We start from the raw sequence: 21,990 nt of genomic DNA on the forward strand, positions 1-21,990 counted from the left end.
TGATTTTTCCTTTGCCTCTGTCTGTTTATAATACAGTCAAAGGCTCGTGACGTCATAGTTGAGCGGTTGAGACGTCATAACTATGTGAGATGAAAACACTGTAAACATGGATTTAGCAAAATATTTTTGGTAATTTTGACAGTTTTATTCGCTTTCAGAATGGTTTATTTATTTCCGTCTATCTTATATTAGGTCAAGGAAATTTTTTTTTACAGCAATCTTCGTTATGGGAAGGAAATTCGAGAGTTTTCCCGCACTTCTGATATTCGTCACACTGTGACAGGATATCGTTTTGATATCCTTTCACACTGTGACAGGATATCATTTTCATTCTATGAATAAATTACAGTATTTCACGGGTAGAAATGTAATAAATGCATTTATTTAAGTTTAAAGGCGCTCATTAATATATTTTTTTAGTTTAGTAAGTAGCAATGCTATTAAAATGCTATTAAGATTAGGCACAGGTTTGTTTACATCAGAGATGCATAACGTTTAGGTAAGCTAATAAATGAATAAATTGTAGCATTTGGGTTTTTTTCTTCCCCGGGTTAAGTGGACTTTTTTTTTTACTTGATACTAGAATTTGTTATTCCCTACATTCCCAGGCCAACAATATAATCTCTAAATAGATAACATTTTTGTCGAAACTGATCATTAAAAAAATTAAATTCTGTAATTTATTAAGGTCTTCCGTCTTCACGGAAGACCTTATAGTGATTCTACTGTTTCTTATTATTAAGGTCTTCCGTCTTCACGGAAGACCTTATAGTTATTCTACTGTTTCTTATTATTATTATTATTCTTTTTATTATTTTTTTCCCAAAATTTTGTGCACGCGATTTCTCGAAGACTACTGGATGGAATTACATGAAATTTTCAGAAAAGATGTGTTGTAACATAAACTTGATCTATTTGAGCGGTTTTTCGAAAATTCCCATCTGGTGCCAAGTTACGGGATATTTCCTGATTTTAAAATGACATTTTGTCTTCGGTTAATCTCAAGAACGGTATAAGATATCAATGTGAAACTTTCAGGGATTATAGATCGTGATAGATACTAGCCAGGACGCGACATTTTGTTCGTCGTCAGTACTTCCGGTCGTTAGGAGATGCGAATTGAAAAAATCGTATTTTCTAACTTTTTTGTTTTTCGATATTTTTCATTTATTTTTTGGAATGTTAATAGAGATTCTTTTAAAGATGCTTACTATGTAATTTGTTTGAATATTGATGCATCAAAACTCTAGATATTAACATTTAAAAATCTGAAGCGATACCAAAATGGCGGCTGTCTCTGTCAAGTCCGACATTTCGCGAGTAGGGGGTTAAAGAGGCAGCTGAGCGTTTGCTTGAACAAAAGATATGTAAGGATAAATTAAAAGTAAATGAATACGTTAATATTCACGCAGTATACGTAGTTACGTTGCAATTCTGTGTTAAACTTAAGTGTTTATACAAAGTTCTTAAACGTCTACCATAATAGGTTTAGGCGTGTCATCAAAGTAGAAAAAGAAAAGACTACATGTACAAATGAAATGCGATATCTACAACCTTTTGATGTGTACCACGGAAAACAGATCTTAAAGCATAGTTATAAGTAAAAGTATTTACAAGAAACAATTTATATGGAGAGTATAAAACGTAACCATTATTTTCCCTTATTAAACTAACAGGAAAGACACAAATAAGAATACTTTTTTTAAAGGACCTTTTAACGGAGTTTATATACACTTTTTTTTCTCACATATATGATGCAAGTCATTGAACTTAAATTGACTGCCATAGGGCAAGGCATGTTTTCGGCGAAACATTTCAACCCTTTCTTAAAGTGTAACTAATCGGGAAAGTCCACTTTGGGGATAAACAGGAAATTTACAAAAGTTACAAATTTATAGTTGTTTCAATGCTTTAGTGTTATTTACATAGATACGATATTCAATGTATAGAATGTGTAAAATATACTTTCTAAACCTTAAAATTTACGCAAATAAGAACGTTCTATTATTTTATTTCATTGAAGCTATCACACCTATTTAATAGAGCATTCCAAAGAGAAGGCACGAAGATTTACTCGTTGCGTTTGGCGCATAGTTATGAATGGTGACTTGCCTTTCATAATTCTAAGACAGATGAACTGTTGCAAAATTTCATATATATACAATTAAGTATATTTAGAGTAGGGGTTCAAATAGCGTAATAGATAGCGTGTTGAATTTTCACGCTGGTGACCCGTTTCAATAACCAGTGTGTCCAAAAACATTTTAATCAATTTTCAGCTCGATTTTACTGGGGTTTTTTCCGGAATCGGACGGAAGACCTCTCGTTGCTCGCAACGAGATCGTTTCTAGTTAAGGTCTTCCGTCTTCACGGAAGACCTTATAGTGATTCTATTGTTTCTTATTATTATTATTTTTCTTATTTTTTTGACTTTCTAATTTTGTGCACGCGATTTTACGAATACTACTGGATGGAATTAAGTGAAATTTTCAGGACAGATGTGTTGTAACATGAATTTATTATATCCGAGAGAAAATTTGGAAACTCACTTCCGGTGCCAAGTTACGGACAATTTCCTGAAATTAAAATGACATTTTGTCCACGATTAAACTCAAAAACGGTAAAAGATTTCAACATGAAACTTTCAGGGATTATAGATCGTGATATTTACCATCCAGGACGCGACCTTTCGTTCGTCGTCAGTACTTCTTGTCGTAAGGAGAAGCGAATTAAAAAAATCGTATTTTCTAACTTTTTTGTTTTTCAATATTTTTTATTTATTTTTGGAATATTAATAGAGACCCTTCTATTGATGCTTACTATATAAGTTTTTTGAATATTGGTTAATCCGAACTCAAGATATTAATATTTGAAAATCTGAAGCGGGTCCAAGATGGCGTCTGCCTCTGTCAACTCCGCCATTTCGCGAGTAGGGGTTTATGGAGTTAGCTAAGCGTTTGACTAAATGATACATGAAAAGTAAAAAAACTACATGGACTTTCACCTATTAGTACGCTGCAATTCAGTGACAATCTTAAAACTTAATTTCCGTTTTACTGCTTTAGTGTAATTGGGCTAGATACGTGTGTGCAATGTGTTAAATTTACTTTCTTAGCGTTGAAATAAAATAAAGGCGATAAGAAGTTGTTTAATTTAATATTTAATTTCATTGAAGCTATCACACCTATTTGATAGATCAGTCCAAAGGATAGGCACGAATATTTACTCTAGGTGTTTTTCGCCAGATTATGAATAGTGGCCCGCTTTTTATGATTCTTAGACAGGTGTACTGTTGCAGGTGCACTGTATACATAACTATATTTAGAGCAGTATTCAAAATTTATTAGTTTTTCACAAACGTAACCACTGTGTTTCCCATGCACACTTGAGTCATATTAAACTAATAAAAAAGACAGAAATAAGAAAACCTTTTTTAAATAAGATCGTCTAATGGAGTTTATATTAACATTCTTTTCTCAAAGATATTTAAAGTTGAACATTGAACATAAATGAAATCTGATTCCTTGACCGTCGAATGGCGAGACATGTCTTTCATCGAACCATTTCTACCTTTTCATGAAGGTGTAAAGAATCGGGTTAGTTCACTTTGGGGATAAACGGGTTATTAAAAAAAAGGTTAAAAATTATTACCATTTCACTTCTTTTGTGTTACTTACATATTGTACCTATATAAGATATAGAATATGTGCAATCTGTTAAATATATTTTCTAAACCTCGAAATTTAGGCTTAACGAACGTTCCTTTTTCTTTATTCTATTGATGCTATCACACCTATTTAAGGAAACATTCAAAAGAAAAGGCGCGCAGATTAACTTGTGGCGTTTGGCGCGAATTTATAAATTGTGGCGCGCCTTTCGTGATTCTTAGACAGGTGTATTGTTGAAGAAGTATATTCAAGTACATTTAGAGCAGTTGACTCAAACGCGTAATTTAAGCGTGTTGGGAATAAAGAGGAAAAAAAGCGCGTCGGATTTTCACACTGGCCACCTGGGTTAAATCCCCTTTGTGACCAAATTTTTTTATCACTTTTTCAGCTCGATTTTAGGTTCTTTTCCTGAAACGGACGGAAGACCTCTCGTTGCTCGCAACGAGATCGTTTCTAGTATTCTTACTATTTTCGTATTGACCAACTTCTGGAAATGACCTTTGTCCGGTCCATTTCTCCCGAACAGCTTAAGATATGAAAATTTACTGTGTCGGATATCATAGATCATGACTTGAAGATGTGTCGAACAACATTTTGTCCGTCGTCAATTCTTCCGGTCGTCGCGAAAAAGGGGATTAAAAGTCGATTTTTTAAATTTCTTTGTCTTTCTTTCTATCTTTTTCTGTGATATTCATGGCATAAGTAAAGGCCCCTATTTGCTGATTTAACGTATTACCAGTTTCTTGATTTGATAAAGAAGAAATTAAATATCTTTGAATGTCTTAGAACTTTCGCAAGCGTAGGTTCAACGTTTTCTTAAACACTAAAAAATATTCATTTCATTTTCTCATAAATAGGCTGCGCGGGTAATACACATGGTGCCTTTGTGCAGGTAAGGTCTTCCCCGAGATTGGGAATGGACCTGTAGAAAACCTTCTCTGGTTCCGCAGAGTCGAGTTTTTAGCAAATAAAATGTATGAAACATATATTATGTGTGTGCATCTTATACCCCGCCCCTATTTTTTTTTTATTTTGAAAACTGTTACTAAGAAACCTAGCCCCCACCTTTCTCACTTATTGAAATGGATGCTAATTCCGCTTTAATGTTTTACATTCTACATAAAATGACCATGACATTTATATAACAAGGCACTCTTCTTAAAGTTAAGAAAATGATAAGGCTTAATTCTATCTACAAATCTACAAAATAATGGTAATTTACAAGTCTATATTCAAGACAGCCCCCCCCCCCCTCGGAAGCGCACAGCCAGGTAGAATTCGCAGATATAACATATACAACTTACAAGTAACGTTTTAAAAGTTTCATTCGTAAAAAATTTAGTTCCCCTTATGTCATCTGATAATTTGCTATCATTCATTCTTTCTATGTTTTGTCTGTAGAATCTATAATTATTTCATTAAAAAAAAATTATCTTGAGAAAATAAAGATTGTCAGCTGCATTTATTAGCATCTCGCATTTTCTTGTATATCTTTTATTTGCATATGAATAATGTCATTAAATAAAATAAAAGAAATCAAACTCTATTTCCATCTTTATTAATTCATTCATAAATCCTTGGATCCGCTCGCAGCTGCGCGGTGGCCTCATCGCTACTGTAAACAATTCATTCATCACGCCGAAAATGTTCATGATTCCGCTAAACTAAGAAAGTTTACACAGGGTTTATCATCTCATATCAAACATCAGACCTGTCCAATGCAGGAATGCTCGAGTAAAAGAGGAAAATTCAGGAATTATTTTGCGTCCGCCATATTTTGACATGAACCTAGGCGACAATTTGTAATTAAGGTCTTCCGTCTTCAGCGGAAGACCTTCTTGTTATTCTTAGGTTTCTTTTTCACTTTTATTAAGGTCTTCCGTCTTCAGCGGAAGACCTTACTGTTATTCTTAGGTTTCTTTTCCACTATTTTTATTATTATTATTGTTTTTTTTCTTACCAATTTTGTGCACGCGAGTTCTCCAAAACGGCTCGCTCAATTTTCATGAAACTTTCAGGACTGATAGAGCATGAAAAAATCTAGATATATATTTTTTTATTTTGATGACGTCAATTCCGGTTTTGAGATTTCCGCGTTTTAGTGATTTTCAGAGGGTCACTTTGTCCGGCAGTTTTCTGAAAAACCACTCAACATAGAAACATAAAATTTTCAGTGATGCTAGAGCAATCTTTGGAGAAGTGAATTTCGTATATCACAACCACCGGAAGTACGAAGTGCCGACGCTCGCTATGGCCCGAAAATAGTCCTATCAAGAATTTCAAAATTTTTAACACCTTTTCTACGATAACTTTTTACCTAGAAATATTTTGTTTAAATATGTAGAACAAAAAAAGTATAGAATTCCAAGATCTTTCAAATGTTACCTCGAAAAAAGGGGATGGCCCCTTGAATCAGGGGCCGAGAGGGGCCAAATGTTTTTCCTTTATATCTCAAAAAGTATTAAAAATTTCTAATACATCAAAGAAGCAAAATTGTTCAAAATGTCAAGCTTAATCTACTGGAGTCGTCAAATTACGTCCGTCGTCGTCACTTCCGGCCAAACCGGAAGTGGTCGGAAAACGCGTTTTATTTGCCGTTCTTGACAAATTTTTTTTCTTACATATGTCTCTGGGAGCATGAAAAGTCGTTTTTCCGTCCGGCGTCGTCACTTCTGGTCAAACCGGAAGTAGCAAAAAATGACTTATTTTAAAGGTTTTGGTGCAAAATTGAAATTATAAAGTCACTGGAGACTACTTAGCTCATTGCTTTCTTTTGTTCCGTTACTTCCGGCACTTCCGGTCAAAACCGGACGGAAGACCTACTCGTTGCTTTGCAACGAGCTTTGCTCTAGTTATTATTATTATTCTTTTTATTATTTTTTGACTTTCTAATTTTGTGCACGCGATTGCTCGAAGACTACTGGATGGAATAAAGTGAAATTTTCAGAAAAGATGTGTCGTAACATGAATTTTGTATATCCGAGAGACAATTTGGAAACTCACTATCTGTGCCAAGTTACGGACAATTTCCTGAAATTAAAATGACATTTTGTCCGCGATTAAACTCAAAATCGGTAAAAGATATCAACATGAAACTTTCAGGGATTATAGATCGTGATATATACCATCCAGGACGCGACACTTTGTTCGTCGTCGGTACTTCCTGTCGTTAGGAGAAGAGAATTGAAAAAATCGTATTTTCTAACTTTTTTGTTTTTCAATATTTTTTATTTATTTTTGGAATGATAATAGAAAACCTATGATTGATGCTTACTATAAAAGTTGTTTGGATATTGGTTAATCAGAACTCTAGATATTAATATTTGAAAATCTGAAGCGGACCCAAGATGGCGGCTGTCTCTGTCAACTCCGCCATTTCGCGAGTAGGGGTTTATGGAGGCAGCTGAGCGTTTGACTAAATGATACATGAAAAGTAAAAAAACTACGTGGACTTTCACGTAGTAGTACGCTGCAATTCAGTTTCAATCTTAAAGCTTTATTTCCGTTTCACTGCTTTAGTGTAACTGGGCTAGATACGTGTGTTCAATGTGTTAAATATACTTTCTTAAAGTCGAAATAAAATAAAGGCGATAAGAAGTTGTTTTATTTAATATTTAATTTCATTGAAGCTATCACACCTATTTGATAGATCAGTCCAAAGGAAAGGCACGAATATTTACTCGTGCTGTTTGGCGCCAGATTATGAATAGTGACCCGCTTTTTATGATTCTTAGACAGGTGTACTGTTGCAGGTGTACTGTATACACAACTATATTTAGAGCAGTATTCAAAATTTATTAGTTTTTCAAGAAACGTAACCACTGTGTTTCCCATCCACACTTGTGTCATATTAAACTAATACCAAAGAAAGAAATAAGAAAACCTTTTTTAAATAAGATAGATTAATGGAGTTTATATTAACATTCTTTTCTCAATAATCTGATTCAAGTTATTGAACATAAATGGTACCTGATACCTTGACGTAGGGTGAATCATGTTTTTCGGCGAACCATTTCAACCTTTTCGTGAAAGTGTAACTAATCAGCATAGTTCAATTTGGGGATAAACGAGAAATAAAAAAAAGTTTAAAATTATAGTCACTTCACTGCTTTTGTGTTACATGTACTTACCTATATAATGTTTACAATGAGTTAAATATATTTTCTAAACCTCGAAATGTAGGCTATGAAGAACATTCTTTTTTCTTAATTTCATTGAAGCTATCACACCTATTTAATATATCAGTCCAAAGAAAAGGCACGAAGATTTAGTCGTGGTGTTTGGTGCCTTGTTACAACGCACTTTGAAAAATTACGCACTTTGAAAAAATTTTTCAAAGTGCGTTAAAATTTGGGACCAAGCTAACGCACTTTGAAAAAAATATTTTTTTTTCAAAGTGCGTTAATATCGACCATATCAACGCACTTTGAAAAAATTGTAAAGATTGATCAATATTCCTTCAAATAATCAGTATGATAAATAATAGATCCTGGTTTGATAACTTTTTAATGATAAAGTCACTGTAGGACCTGAGATATTGACGTTTTAAATATTTAAGGTTTTGATAAAATAAAAGGGAAAAAAGCGTCTTGAACAAAAAGAGTGTGACGATTATTTAAGTTCATTAATTCGTTTCTTCTTTTTTTTACTCTAGTCTTTGATAAGTAGATGTACAGGTGTATAGGGGGTACTAACAGAAGACAGCTTCAAGCAACTTAGCATTTATCATAACAAGCATTCTGAGAGTATTGCACAAGCAATACATGTCCCCTACCGGGTTCCCCTTTATCTTCAGCATGTCATTTTATTATAAGCAAAAGTCATGTCCAAGGTAAAACTGAAAGGTTTTCAAGTTGTAAATGCCTTAAAACTAATAAAATTATCCACATTAAGACGAAAATTTAACTCATTTCTCCACCGTTTTTCCTCGCTTCATATTTTTGTTGACAATCAGAAGTTAGCGCAGTTCGAACCCAATCTTAATTTAGAGATTATGAAAAATATTAAAAATGCCATAATTCTGTCAAAAATCAATGCAGCGAAGCGAAATTCAAACTTGATCTGTAACTTATTAAGATACACTCACATACCAAAATTCAGCTCAATATCTGCAAGCGTTTAGGAAAAAAGTGCGGAAAACCAAGTGGGACAGACTGACGGGGACAGACAGACGGACAGACAGACAGACAGACGGTCGGACGGACGGACGCCGAGGAAACCTATAGTCCCCCCGGTTTCACCGGTAGGGGACTAATAAAAAGGGGCCAATTTGTTCAAAGCTATGGAAATTCTTTCTCTCTCATAAGTTTTACTGTACTTAAAAATTTCTAGTATTCATCTGTTTTAATTAACTCATATTATATTGAAAGTTTTCAACGTCATACCAGTTAGGTAAATACATAATTATATGAATGCTTTGATTATAGCAGAGGCATCAAGACTGGGCGATGGGCCAGGAGAGGGGATGGGGGGTTTAGCCCCCCCCCCCCCCCCACTTATTTAAAAATATATATACATCGTATAAGCATTGAAAATGCAGCGTACCCTTTTTAGGTTTATTGCTCCCCTTCCCCGTTTGTTACCGACACCTATGTATTGGAAAGATAAAGATTGTGACTTAGGGATCTTATACCCGTCTTCTCCTCTTTTCGACGGGGGTAAATCAATTCATTTTTGAGGTTAGGGTTAGGCTTAGTTTTTTGAAAGAAAATAATAAATAAAATCTTTCCATGACTAAAACATGATATTTTTCTTCAAAGTGCGTTAAGTGTCTCCATGGTTAAATATATTGATGTAGACTTTTATCGCACTTTAAAAAAATTTTTTCAAAGTGCGTTGAGTTGGTCCAAAATTTAACGCACTTTGAAAAATTTTTTCAAAGTGCGTTGATTTTGTCCCAATTTTAACGCACTTTGAAAAAATTTTTCAAAGTGCGTAATTTTTTCAAAGTGCGTTGCCACAGTGCCTTCTATAATTTTTAGACAGGTGTACTGTTGCAAAAGTATAGACAAGTACATTTAGAGCAGTACTCCCGATAGCGAAAGAAAAAAAGGCGCCACGATTTACTCGTGACGTTATGCGGGAAATTGTGAAGGGCCTGCACATGGGCGTAGGAAGCAAATTGAAGGGGGGGGGCTAATCGAAAGTGAGGGGGCTAAACCAATTAAAAAAAATGTAAATCCCAATTTCAATACCTATATAATATCTTTTTTTCCGACGCCAATGGAGATTGACGAGTGCAGAAGTAAATAGAAGTGCAGAGAAAGATTATATCAACATGCCTTAATATGAAATCGCATGGGAAAGAGTTAAGTTCATATAGAATAAATGAAGTAAAAGCCAGCCCCATTCGATAATTCTACACCAGTGGCGGATTCGGGATTCTTGAGAAAAAAGGACCAGTTTGTGGTCAGGATAGGGGCCCACAGCCATACCAAAAATATTATATATTAAATCTATATATATTTTGGACACATACTTGAGAGACCAGGACTAGAAAGAACTGTAGCTCTCCGGTAAAATATATTGACAGACCGGAGAGCTACAGTGCCACCCATTGAGAAAGAAAGTGTATATTCATTACGACCAGGGTTCAATCCTCCTTGTAACCAAACTTTTGAATCACTATTCAGCTCGATTTTACGAGGGTTTTTTTCCTGAATCGGACGGAAGACCTCTCGTTGCTCGCAACGAGATCGTATCTAGTTCAAGTTATTTTTTTGTTTCTTTGTTCTTGTCCTTTTAGGTGGTGGAGAAACTAGTCTAATACAAAAACAACAAAAAACAAAAACAAAAACAAACAAACAAACAAAAAGGAAAAAACAAAAACAATAAATATGATAAATGTGTGCTGTGTTTTATAAGAGTGATTGAATATGTATTTTAAATACATGTATTGCCAAAGCATGGTAATGCTATGAATCAAGTTTCGACTACAAATATTATCTTTGAAATTCAATTTTTCTGTTTTCCAGATCAACATTGTAGAACTTTGGACTCATGGAAAAAAGGAGTCTTTTTCGAAACTTCTTCGTATAAAGACATAAAAGACTTTTTCACTTCCCATCAAATTGTTGTTGTGATTGGGTCACCTGGGTCTGGGAAAACTGCTTTGATCCGCCACATTGCTTTACAGCTGGAGTCCGAGTATCAGATTGTTCCAATCTCCAAACCTGAGGATATCATCAACTATGGTGACCTGAAAACACCTCAAATATTTGTCATTGATGACGTTTTAGGCGTTTTAACCTTAGAAAGACATGCGTTGTTTAATCTCGAAAGACACAGTGAACAGATAAAAAATGTACTAGATATTGAAACAAAGCGATCAAAATTATTCATGTCATGTAGATTGGCAGTGTACAATGAGGCAAAGGAATTAGATGTAGTGTTTTTTGAAAAGGATAACATCCTTGATTTGAATAGTAAAGACAACAGTCTTACTATGGAAGATCATAAAGGCATATTCGATTGTCACGTAAAAAATGAAGGGATTTCATTTGTCATTGACTTTAAACCTCTTCACATGGAGAAAATGTTCATGTTTCCACTTCTTTGTCAAATGTTTTGTAGGGATAAAAGCATCAGGGAATATGGAACACAGTTTTTTACATGCCCAACCATGTGCTTGCGTTCAGAAATAGACAAGATTCAAAAAAGAAATAAACTGCAATACGCCTCCTTGGTTCTTTGTATGCTGAACAATAACGAGCTATCTGAAGAAAATCTAAGCAACAGAAAAATGCTGGACAACGTTTATACATCTTGCAAAGTTGATGACAACCCACAAAATAGGAAAATATTTGAGGAACTGTCGTATTTAATTGGTACTTATGTGACAGAAAATGAGAAAAAATACACATTTATCCATGATTCAATATATGAAGTTGTTGCACTTCAATATGGCGAGCAATTTTCTGACCAAATTTTGGAACATATGAACAGTAATTTCATTGCAAATAGAGTTGTTATAGAAAAAGAAAACACTGAAAACGACTTATGCATCAAGCTTAAGGAGTCCGAATATGAACATCTTGCAAATAGATTGTATTCAGATGTTGAGAAAGGGAAACTGCACGATGTATTTGTAAACAGGGCACTTAAAGACAGTGTTTTTAAAAATCACTTCATACAGATTTTGACAAGAAAACCATACGAGGATCTCAAAGCTATTTTTTTCTTACCTAGAGAACATTTTAGTACTATCATCCTTGACTCAAAAGTACAGAGTGAAAAAAATAAAGAAGCAGTAGGACATAGAGAGTCTGAACGACAAGATCTCCTCCTCGGCCTCAAACGTGTTGGCCGCAAGAATACCTATGAAATACGCGCAATCAGTTTTATAATTTACTACGGACACCTCCATTTGCTGGAATGTATGATAGATTTGGTGGTTCGACATGATCAAGACAAAAAAATTATTTTCGGATTTACACAGGAGGAACAAGTCAGATTACTTGTTTTGGCAAGTTTTGATGGAAATTTAGATATGGTAAAATTCTTGATGGAAAATATTGGGAAAGAAAATATCAACGGAATGCCTATAGCAGAGGTTGATCAATCCTATAATCATCACAGACTCATAACTCCCGTGATTGCTGCTTGCTTGAAAATGAAACACGACGTTATAAAATATTTAGTTGATAATGGAGCAGATATAAATGCTCCGAGAAGTTTTTATCCAGCTTTATGGACTCCGGCCGTGAACGGGGATCTTCAAACAGTAATAAAATTACTTGAATACGGTGCAGATTGTAACAAGTGTAATGGTAGAGAAATGTCTCCTCTACATTTGGGGTCCAAATTTGGTCATGTGAATGTCGTTGAAAAACTTATCGAGCACGGTGCTAAAATCGACAAGTGTAACATACATGGTCGGTCATCTCTGCATTTAGCAGCACGTAATGGCCATTTGTCCGTTGTAGAAACATTAATAAGGCAAGGTGCCAAATGTGACCTAGGCGATGAAAAAAAATCAACACCTCTACATTTTTCGTCATCGAAAGGTCACGATAAAATTGTGGAAAAATTACTGGAAAATCTGGGTGACATTAACAAATGTGACATTGATGGTTTGTCATCTCTGCATCTTGCAGCATTTAATGGTCATTTAACCGTCGTTGAGACATTAATTCGGCATGGAGCTAAATGTTATCAAAGCAACAGATATAACATATCACCTTTGCATTTTGCATCATTTAAGGGATATGCTCCAATTGTCGAAATATTATTCAAAAATGGTGCCGATATCAGAAATTGTAGCAAAGATGGTCAATCATCCCTTCATCTAGCATCACAAAATGGTCATTTGTCAATTGTAGAACTTCTACTTCGGTGCGGAGCTCAATGTAACCAATGCGATGAAAATGAAAAATCTCCTTTACATAAAGCGTCAGAAAATGGTCATATTCGTGTTGCAGAAAAATTAATTCAGAATAATGCAGACATCAACAAGTGCGATTTTGACGGAGTGTCATCTCTGCACTTAGCATCAAAACAGGGTCATCTGTCTGTTGTAGAAACATTAATACAGCATGGTGCTGAATTGGATAGTTGCGATAAATATAACAAAACACCACTTCATTGTGCGTCATTCGAAGGACATGTACCTATTGTAGAAAAGTTACTAGACTATGGTGCCGAAATCAACAAGTGTGACGACAATGGTTGGTCATCTCTTCTTTTCGCGGCTGTAAATGGTCATGTTCATATGGTAGAAAAACTTATTGAACAAGGTGCTGATATCAATATGTGCAATGATTATGGTCAGTCATCTCTGCATTTAGCATCGCAGCATGGTCATTTGCCTGTTGTAGAAACATTTATTCGACAGTGTGATAAATATGATGCCACTTCATCATTTGAAGGTCATATTCCTGCTGTAAAAAAATCAATTGTAAATAGTGTTGACATCAACAAATGCAATAGATTTGGCCAGTCATCTCTATTTCTAGCGTCATGTAGCGGTCATCTTCCTGTTGTTGAAAAACTTATAGAGAGCGGAGCGGACATCAACAAATGTGATGATAGTGGTTGGTCACCTTTACTTATAGCGTCATTTGAGGGTCATAATTCTATTGTTGAAAAATTAATTGAACACAAAGTAGACCTCATTAATCAGCTCATTAATGGATGGTCACCTATCCTTTTAGCTTCATGGAAAGGTAATCACTTTGTTGTAAAACAATGCATTGAACAAGGGGTTGACATCAACAGCTGTAATTTTAACGGTCAGTCATCTCTTCATGTAGCATCACAGTATGGTCATCTGCCTGTCGTAGAAACATTACTTAAGCACAATGCCGAAGTTGATTTATGCGATGAAAATAAGTTCACGCCTCTACATTATGCGTCCGTAGGAGGACATGCTCCTGTTGCAGAAAAACTTCTGGAACAAGGTGCCGATATCAACAAGTGTGGTCTTAATGATTGGTCGGCTCTTCTTTTAGCGGCGTCGAATGGTCATACTCCTGTTTTGCTAAAATGTTTTGAACGTAGTCCCAATATCAATATGCGTGTTTCTAATGGTCAGTCGTCTCTGCATTTGGCATCACAAAATGGTCATTTGCCTGTTGTAGAAACATTACTTAAGCACAATGCCGAAGTTGATTTATGCGATGAAAATAAGTTCACACCTCTACATTACGCGTCCTTAGAAGGCCATGCTCCTGTTGTAGAAAAACTTCTGAAACATGGTGCCGATATCAACAAGTGTGGTCTTAATGATTGGTCGGCTCTTCTTTTAGCGGCATGGAATGGTCATACTTCTGTTGTGCTTAAACTTTTTGAACATAGACCCAATATCAATATGCGTGTTTCTAACGGTCAGTCGTCTCTGCATTTTGCATCACAAAATGGTCATTTGGCAGTCGTAGAATCATTACTTTGGTATGGTGCATTTGTTGATCAATTTGATGAAAATAAGATGACATCTCTACATTACGCATCGCTCGAAGGTCATGCTCTTGTTATAGAAAAATTAATCAAGAGTGGTGCTGACATCAACAAGTGTAATAGGTTTGGCCAGTCATCTCTATTTCTAGCGTCATGGAGCGGTCATATTCCTGTTGTTGAAAAACTTTTTGAGAGCTTTGCGGACATCAACAAATGTGATGATAGTGGTTGGTCACCTCTACTCATAGCGTCATTTGAGGGTCATTTTCCTGTTCTCCATAAACTAATGGAACATGGCGTCGATATCACACATTGCCATGTACATGGATGGTCACCTGTTCTTTTAGCATTATCCCAAGGCCATCACTTTATTGTAGAAAAACTTGTTGAATACAGTACTGAAATCAATGAGTGTGATTTGAACGTTCCGTCACCTCTTCATTTAACACCAGAGCAAGGACATTTGCCTAGTGTAGAAACAACGTTTATGCCTGTAAATACAGCTTCATTAGAATGTCGTGATCCCATTGCTGAAAAAATACAAGACCTTTCTGCTGACATCAGCATACCTGATGTTCATGATCTATCATCCCTCTTTCTAGCGTCAGCGAAAGGCCATCTTAGTAATGTTGAAAAACATATTAAACACGGTTCCGACATCAACAAATGTGATGATGGTGATTGGTCGCCATTACTTTTAGCAGCATGGAATGGACATGTTCATATTGTAGAAAAACTTATTGAACACGGTGCAATCATAAACAAGTGTAACATCTATGGTCATTCATCTCTGCATATAGGATCATATCATAGCTATTTGCCTGTAGTAGAAACATTACTTCGACACGGAGCTGAATGGAATCGATCCGATGATAATGGGATGACATCTCTACATTTCGCATCACTTGAAGGTCATACTCATATCGTAGAAAAATTAATAAAACATGGAGCCGATATCAATAATTTAATTGTATATAGAGCTAATATCAACAAGAGTAATAATCATGGCCAGTCATCTCTATTGCTAGCGTCATGGTATGGCCATCTTCCAGTTGTTGCAAAACTTATTGAAAGCGGTGCAGACATCAACAAATGTGATAATAGTGGTTGGACCCCTCTACTGTTAGCGTCATTAGAAGGTCATTTACCTGTTGTCGAAAAACTTATTGAACACAGTGCTGAACTCAATATGAGTGTTGGTAATGGTTGGTCATCATTACATTTAGCGTCATGGAAAGGTCACCGTTCTGTTGTTGAAAAACTAATTGAAAGTGGTGCTGACATTAGGAAATGTATTTTAAAAGGCCTCTCGTCTCTGCATTTAGCATCATTAAGAGGGCATGTAATCATAGCAAGTGAACTTATTGAGCACGGAACCTTTATCAATAATTGTGATATTTATGGACAATCATCTCTGCATTTAGCATCAGAAAGGGGCCATTTGTTCGTTGTAGAACTCTTAATTTGGGGTGGCAATACATGTAATGGATTTAATAGATATAAATCAACATCCTTAAATTTTGCGTCGGAAGAAGGTCATACTCCCCTTGTTCAAAAATTGCCAAAATATGCTGCTGACATCAATATGTGTGATGTTCATGGTCAGTCACCTCTCTTTCTAGCGTCTTGGTATGGCCATCTTCCTGTTGTTGATAAACTTATTGAATACGGTGCTGACATCAACAGGTGTGATAAAAATGATTGGTCACCTTTACTTGTAGCTGCATGGAATGGTCACTTTCATATCGTAGATAAACTTATTAAAAACGGTGCTAACGTAAACAAGTGCAATTTTAACGGCCAGACTTCTCTTCATATAGCATCTCAGCTTGGTTATTTTCCTGTCGCAGAAAAGTTAATTTTTCATAATGCCAATTGTAATCAAGACGATGAAAATAAGATGACACCATTACATAGAGCTTCAATTAAAGGTTATGCTGCTATTGTAAACATATTATTAAAGAATGGTGCTGATATCAACAAGTGCGATATTGATGGCCAATCTCCTCTATTTCTAGCGTCATCGAAAGGCCATCTTCCCGTTGTAGAAAAGCTAATTAAACATTGTGCAGACAGAAATTTTTTCAATAAGTGTGATTGTGATCGTCAGTCACCCCTCTCTGAAGCTGCATTTGAAGGCCATCTTTCTATTGTAGAAAGACTTATTCAACACGGTGCTGATATCAACAAATGCGACATTAATGGTAACTCGCCTTTATGTTTAGCGTCATTTGAAGGCAATCTTTCTGTTGTAGAAAAACTTATAGAAAGTGGTGCTAAAATCAATACGTGTGATACTTTTGGTAACTTGCCTCTATGTTTAGCAGCATTTAAAGGCAATATTCCTGTTGTAGAAAAACTTATAGAAGGTGGTGCCAAAATAAAAAAGAGAGATAAGAATGATCACTTGCCAGTGCATTTAGCATATTCTCAAGGCCATTATTCCCTCTCACAAAAACTTGTTAAAAATGGTGCCGACATCAACATGTATGCTGAAAAATGCTCTTCCACTTCATGTTGCATATCGTAAGAAGCCGTTTCCCTGCAAAAAAAACAGTGCTGGTCAACAAGTGTAATAAAACTTTTTCATAATTTTAATTATGTTCCCAAAGTAGTCAATGTTTTAATATTAGTAAACTAAATTGGAATGTAACAAAAGTGACAAGAATCAACTCAATCATATTGCATCTGGGAAAGGTAATCTATTTATTTATATTTTCTGTCATATAAAAGCATATTAAACACAGTGTCGAAAGCAGAATACTATAAAATCACATATTTTCAAGGGACAGATTTTCATTATGATTGTGCACAAAAAGGAGTAAAATTTTGACATCGAAAATATAAAGGGAACCCTTTCTGAGATTGTCATGTTGTAAATTTTGAATTTACCGGGTGGCAGTAAAGTCATGTTGTAAATTTTGTATTTACTGCCACCCGGTAAATTCAAAATTTACAACATGACAAAATTAAAATGGACATAATTTTAACATCAGTGCATTAGGGGGAAAATGTTTTGAAAACTACATGAAAGAGCAGGAAATTAATATACTAGCATACCGATGCAGCATAGACATATTAATTATTTTGAAATACAATGAAGTAGGGTATGAATGACAAATACAAACATCAAGATGAAGTGTATATTCATGTGTGTTATTTGTAAATCGAAGAACATAAAGGCCCCGGTGAGACTACAATAGAAAGGCTTCTCTCATGTTCGAATATATGAAAAAAATTAGAATCCTTCATTTCATGAGGATAGGATACTAAATTAACAAAAAAAACCCTGAATATTATTTACAGTTGGACAAGTTTGTTTTTTTTATGTACAAGTCTATGTTATTATATTTTAAACAGTTTCAAGTACTGGATAGGCTACAAAATGGACGAAAATTTGAAATTGAAATTAATTGAAGGGACGTTAAAAAGCAGCGTATTGATAGAATAGATTATCGATGTAGTGTAGATTATAATTTAAAATAATCTAATTATGTAGTTATATAAGTTTATTCAATATTGTATATTAAAAAGAAATATGTTTACATGCAATTAAGTATGTGTAGGAGTTTCAGTTCATGTAGTTATCTTATATATATGTGATATTGTTTTTGTGTGTTTTGTACAGTATTGATTTATCACTGCAACGTGGAAATAAAATATGAATGAATGAAAATGTTGCTGTCTCTCAATGTCTCTCCATTTCCTTTTACCAAAGTATTTTTGAATGTGTTTCAGCTGCCTATAATCGTACAGGGTACCAAAAACGTAGTACGAAAGCTTTCAGTGAATCCCGAGTGAAATGAAGAATCACTAGAATTTCTGCCCAGCGAAGTTAATTCAAGAACACCTCTCTCTGATTTTTTTCTCGAAAATATTTATATTTGTATATCAATAAAACATTAATAAAATCTATTGAACAAAGGAAAACTGAATTATTACACTTCATATGTTGATAAGACTGTAAAGTATAAGACCATACACAACAAGTTTATAGAGCACTTTTAAAACGCTTCTGTAATCTTGTATTATGAATATGTAAAGTGTTAGCGGGAACAGTGTGTCGTGGAAAAATATGTGTCTCTACATTAGACAAAATAGCTGATGCACTACCAAATGAAAATATTTTTTTTACTTTTCAAAACTTGTTTTAGATGTTTTTGATATATCATTATTTTACTTTATTAAGAAAAACAAAGCATTTTAACGTTTAATTGATAAATAATTACAATGGTATTTGAAGCTTAACCATTTCATGAAAAACATGAAAATCGTGCCCATATTTATTTGGGGGTATAAATTTCCAGTTGTTTTAATTTTTTTTTGTAATTTTGTTCTTAATGTTCATGCAATTTAAACATCAGAAACAAATTATATCATATACAGTATTCGATCCTAGAAGAACGTGATAAAACATACAGTATGGTGTCTGCAGGGGGTTTCATGGGAAAGATTAGTTAGAAATTAAAACAATGAAAAAATATTTATTCTTCTAGTAAGAAATTATTGCAAATAGATTAGTAAACATAAAAATATGTTCACTTTAGAGGGCCAAGCCACTAAGTAAACACGACACCACAATTCCATTGTGGTTCCATAAAATTGAGGCGACCGGAAGTTGAGTTGACTAAGTATGGGCACAAAGGCATTGGATGTCTAACAGGCGATATAATAGTCACTTGCTGTCTTTTATTTGATTTTTAACTGGGAGACTGCTTTTGTTGTAACCTCAAGGACCATCATCGGTAATAAGAAATGCAAATATCTGGGGGAAAAGGTACGAAATGCCTGTCGGAAAATTGGTTTTTGCTCAATAAGGTCATTTTGGAGTTTTGTCATGACACTAAGACATTTGCCAGTCCTACTACATTAGATAACATGTATACATCCATATACGTGTATCGACTAGGCAAATATGTTCAATTCATATAAACAAAAATTAAGTGGTGCGTTCACAATTTTGTCTAGTTTATATTAAAAAGATCGACGCAAGTTGAGAAAAAATACTGAAAATGTAATAAATGGAGTTTCCAGTTTTTTTATTTGGTGTTGAATTTATTTTACAGGGTTCGATTTTTTCAAAAGTGCCAGGTTTTCAGATAATTTTCCAGCGTAAACGTATACTTGAGACACTTATTTTAAGATGAACAGACTGCATACAGTGGGTAAACTTTTATGACAGAAACAAGTGTCAGTGACGAATATCCTGAAATTTCCTTTATTTCCTTTATTTCCTTTGTATTATTTGTCATTATCAGTGAAAACGGAGGAGGCCTTAGGTTTTCTTTGTGTCTCTACGTTTGTCTGTCTTTTTATCTTGCTGTCTGTCAGTCTTTCATACTTGGTTTTCCGTCTTTTTTTAAAGCTTGTTGTACGAGGTCATTCAAAAAGTTCGTAGACTTTTGCCCTAACTTTTTTTTTATTGGTCGTCATATCATAACCCAAATTTGGTACACATATATACTAAAAACAAAACCGAATAATCTCAGTAAAAATTGGAATATATGTTCAAAATTATAAAGTTAAAGATAGAGAACAGTGAAAATAGGGTAACGGAGCAAAGTCAAACTTGAGTAATTTACTTCATTTTACTTTATACTACCTATAGCCATACCTCAAATAAATTGAATCAAAACGAAATGAAATTCACATGTTTAAATCAAGTCTTGTATTACTTAAGATGGTATCAGGTAATGTAAAATATCGTCCCGTTTCTAAGATATCGGTTTTTAAATACATTTATACTAGTTTTAAACAGGCAAAAAACCATGACGTTAGAGAACGTCACAGAGCAGCGAGTATGAATAAAATTTTGCTTTGCATATCGGAAAACTCTGCAAAACCCAGGAAACTGTTTGAAAAATAAACCGTGTAAAGTTTTCGAGTGGTAGCGAGTTTGAATGAGAAGATGGATGGTCTGCCAAAAAACAGGTTATAGTTTAAAATCTTGTCAAAAGTGTTTAGAACGTCATTGCACGTGATGTGCATTTCACTGTTGCAGAATCATATAGTTACGCAGTGGAGAATTCGAAGACACCAGGTTGACAATCAAGTTCAAGATATTTGCACAACTGTTATCAAACTAAGCTAGGTATCAATTGCCATGGAGATATTTTTATTAATGAAGAAGATGCTACAAAACCGTGTTAAGTTCAGTATTTTTGGGAAACTTTCTCGACGTAATTTTTGACATAACAATGTTGGTTAACCGTGCTGCGTGGTATCAAATCATGTTGCTTCAGAAGTTGGTTAGCGAGTTCTTTTTAATTAATTGGAATGAAACGTCACACTTAGACAACATAAATGTTTTTTATTTACGAAATGTGTTGCTCTATAATTTTGTAATGATAATATGATGATGGGGAACATTGTCCACGTATTTTTTGACTGACCCTCGTATATCCAACTTTCAAAAATAATATATGTTTGGTATATAATAGCAAATACATGGCACTGAAGCTGTCTCTTAATGAACTAAGGAAACGCCACTACAGAGAAATGAAAATTACCGAATTTTATTTCAAAATATAATATGTATAAATATTGAGTCGTAACACTTTGTTGTTGTCAAGACAATATAAGAACCAGCTACAAATTTAAAAACAACAATTTAGAGACCCATACGCTTCCATATAAAACATATACATGTAAATGTTATGTAATTATTAATTATACTTTTTAATACCACTTAGACATATTGCACAAAATCAAGGTTTGCATTAAATCAAATCATAAAAATTATAGACATATTTATTGTACTTAAATCCTCCTTCATCATCTCCATATATGATTATATTGTAACACGTGTTCTTTTTGCAAACAGAATATAAACCATGCGTTCTTTGTGTCTCTCGTCGCACATGTATTGTAGGTCTAAGTAATATGAGGTAAGACAAATTTAACTTTTTTTCTGCACATGTTTTTAATTGTTTTCAATTATTGTAAGATTTCTTCATTGACACAGTAAATAAAAAATTAACAACTTAAAATTGATAAAATACTTTCTTTTCTGCTTCTCAAAATTTCTATAGTACAATGAATTTAATTATATTTTTTTTTACACAATCAAAGATTTGAGGAAATTTTTAAATGCAAGTTTAATTGATAATAATGGACTAAAGGTTTAAAATATATCAAATAAATATGACTTTTTCCAAACAAACCCCAATCATATAAGCTTTAAAAGCTTCCAGTTAGTTTTCTCTCTCTTTGTAAACAACGAAAATGTTTTTGTGTCATTTTCTTTCTTGATATGACCGCTTTATCATATATAAAAATAAAATAAATAAACGAAGAGCTAAAAAAAAACCAGATATATTCTAAAAATTTAAGAAAAGTAGAAAATTTTGATAAGTCAGTATCTATTTAGTTTTATTACTCACGAGAATTTGGTGATATCGTTTTATAAACCCTATATAATTATGTGTTT

This window comes from Saccostrea cucullata, unplaced genomic scaffold, assembly GCF_032062105.1.
Source record: "Saccostrea cucullata isolate Sc308-1 unplaced genomic scaffold, CSIRO_AGI_Scuc_v1 ctg3709, whole genome shotgun sequence".
NCBI lineage: Eukaryota > Metazoa > Mollusca > Bivalvia > Ostreida > Ostreidae > Saccostrea > Saccostrea cuccullata.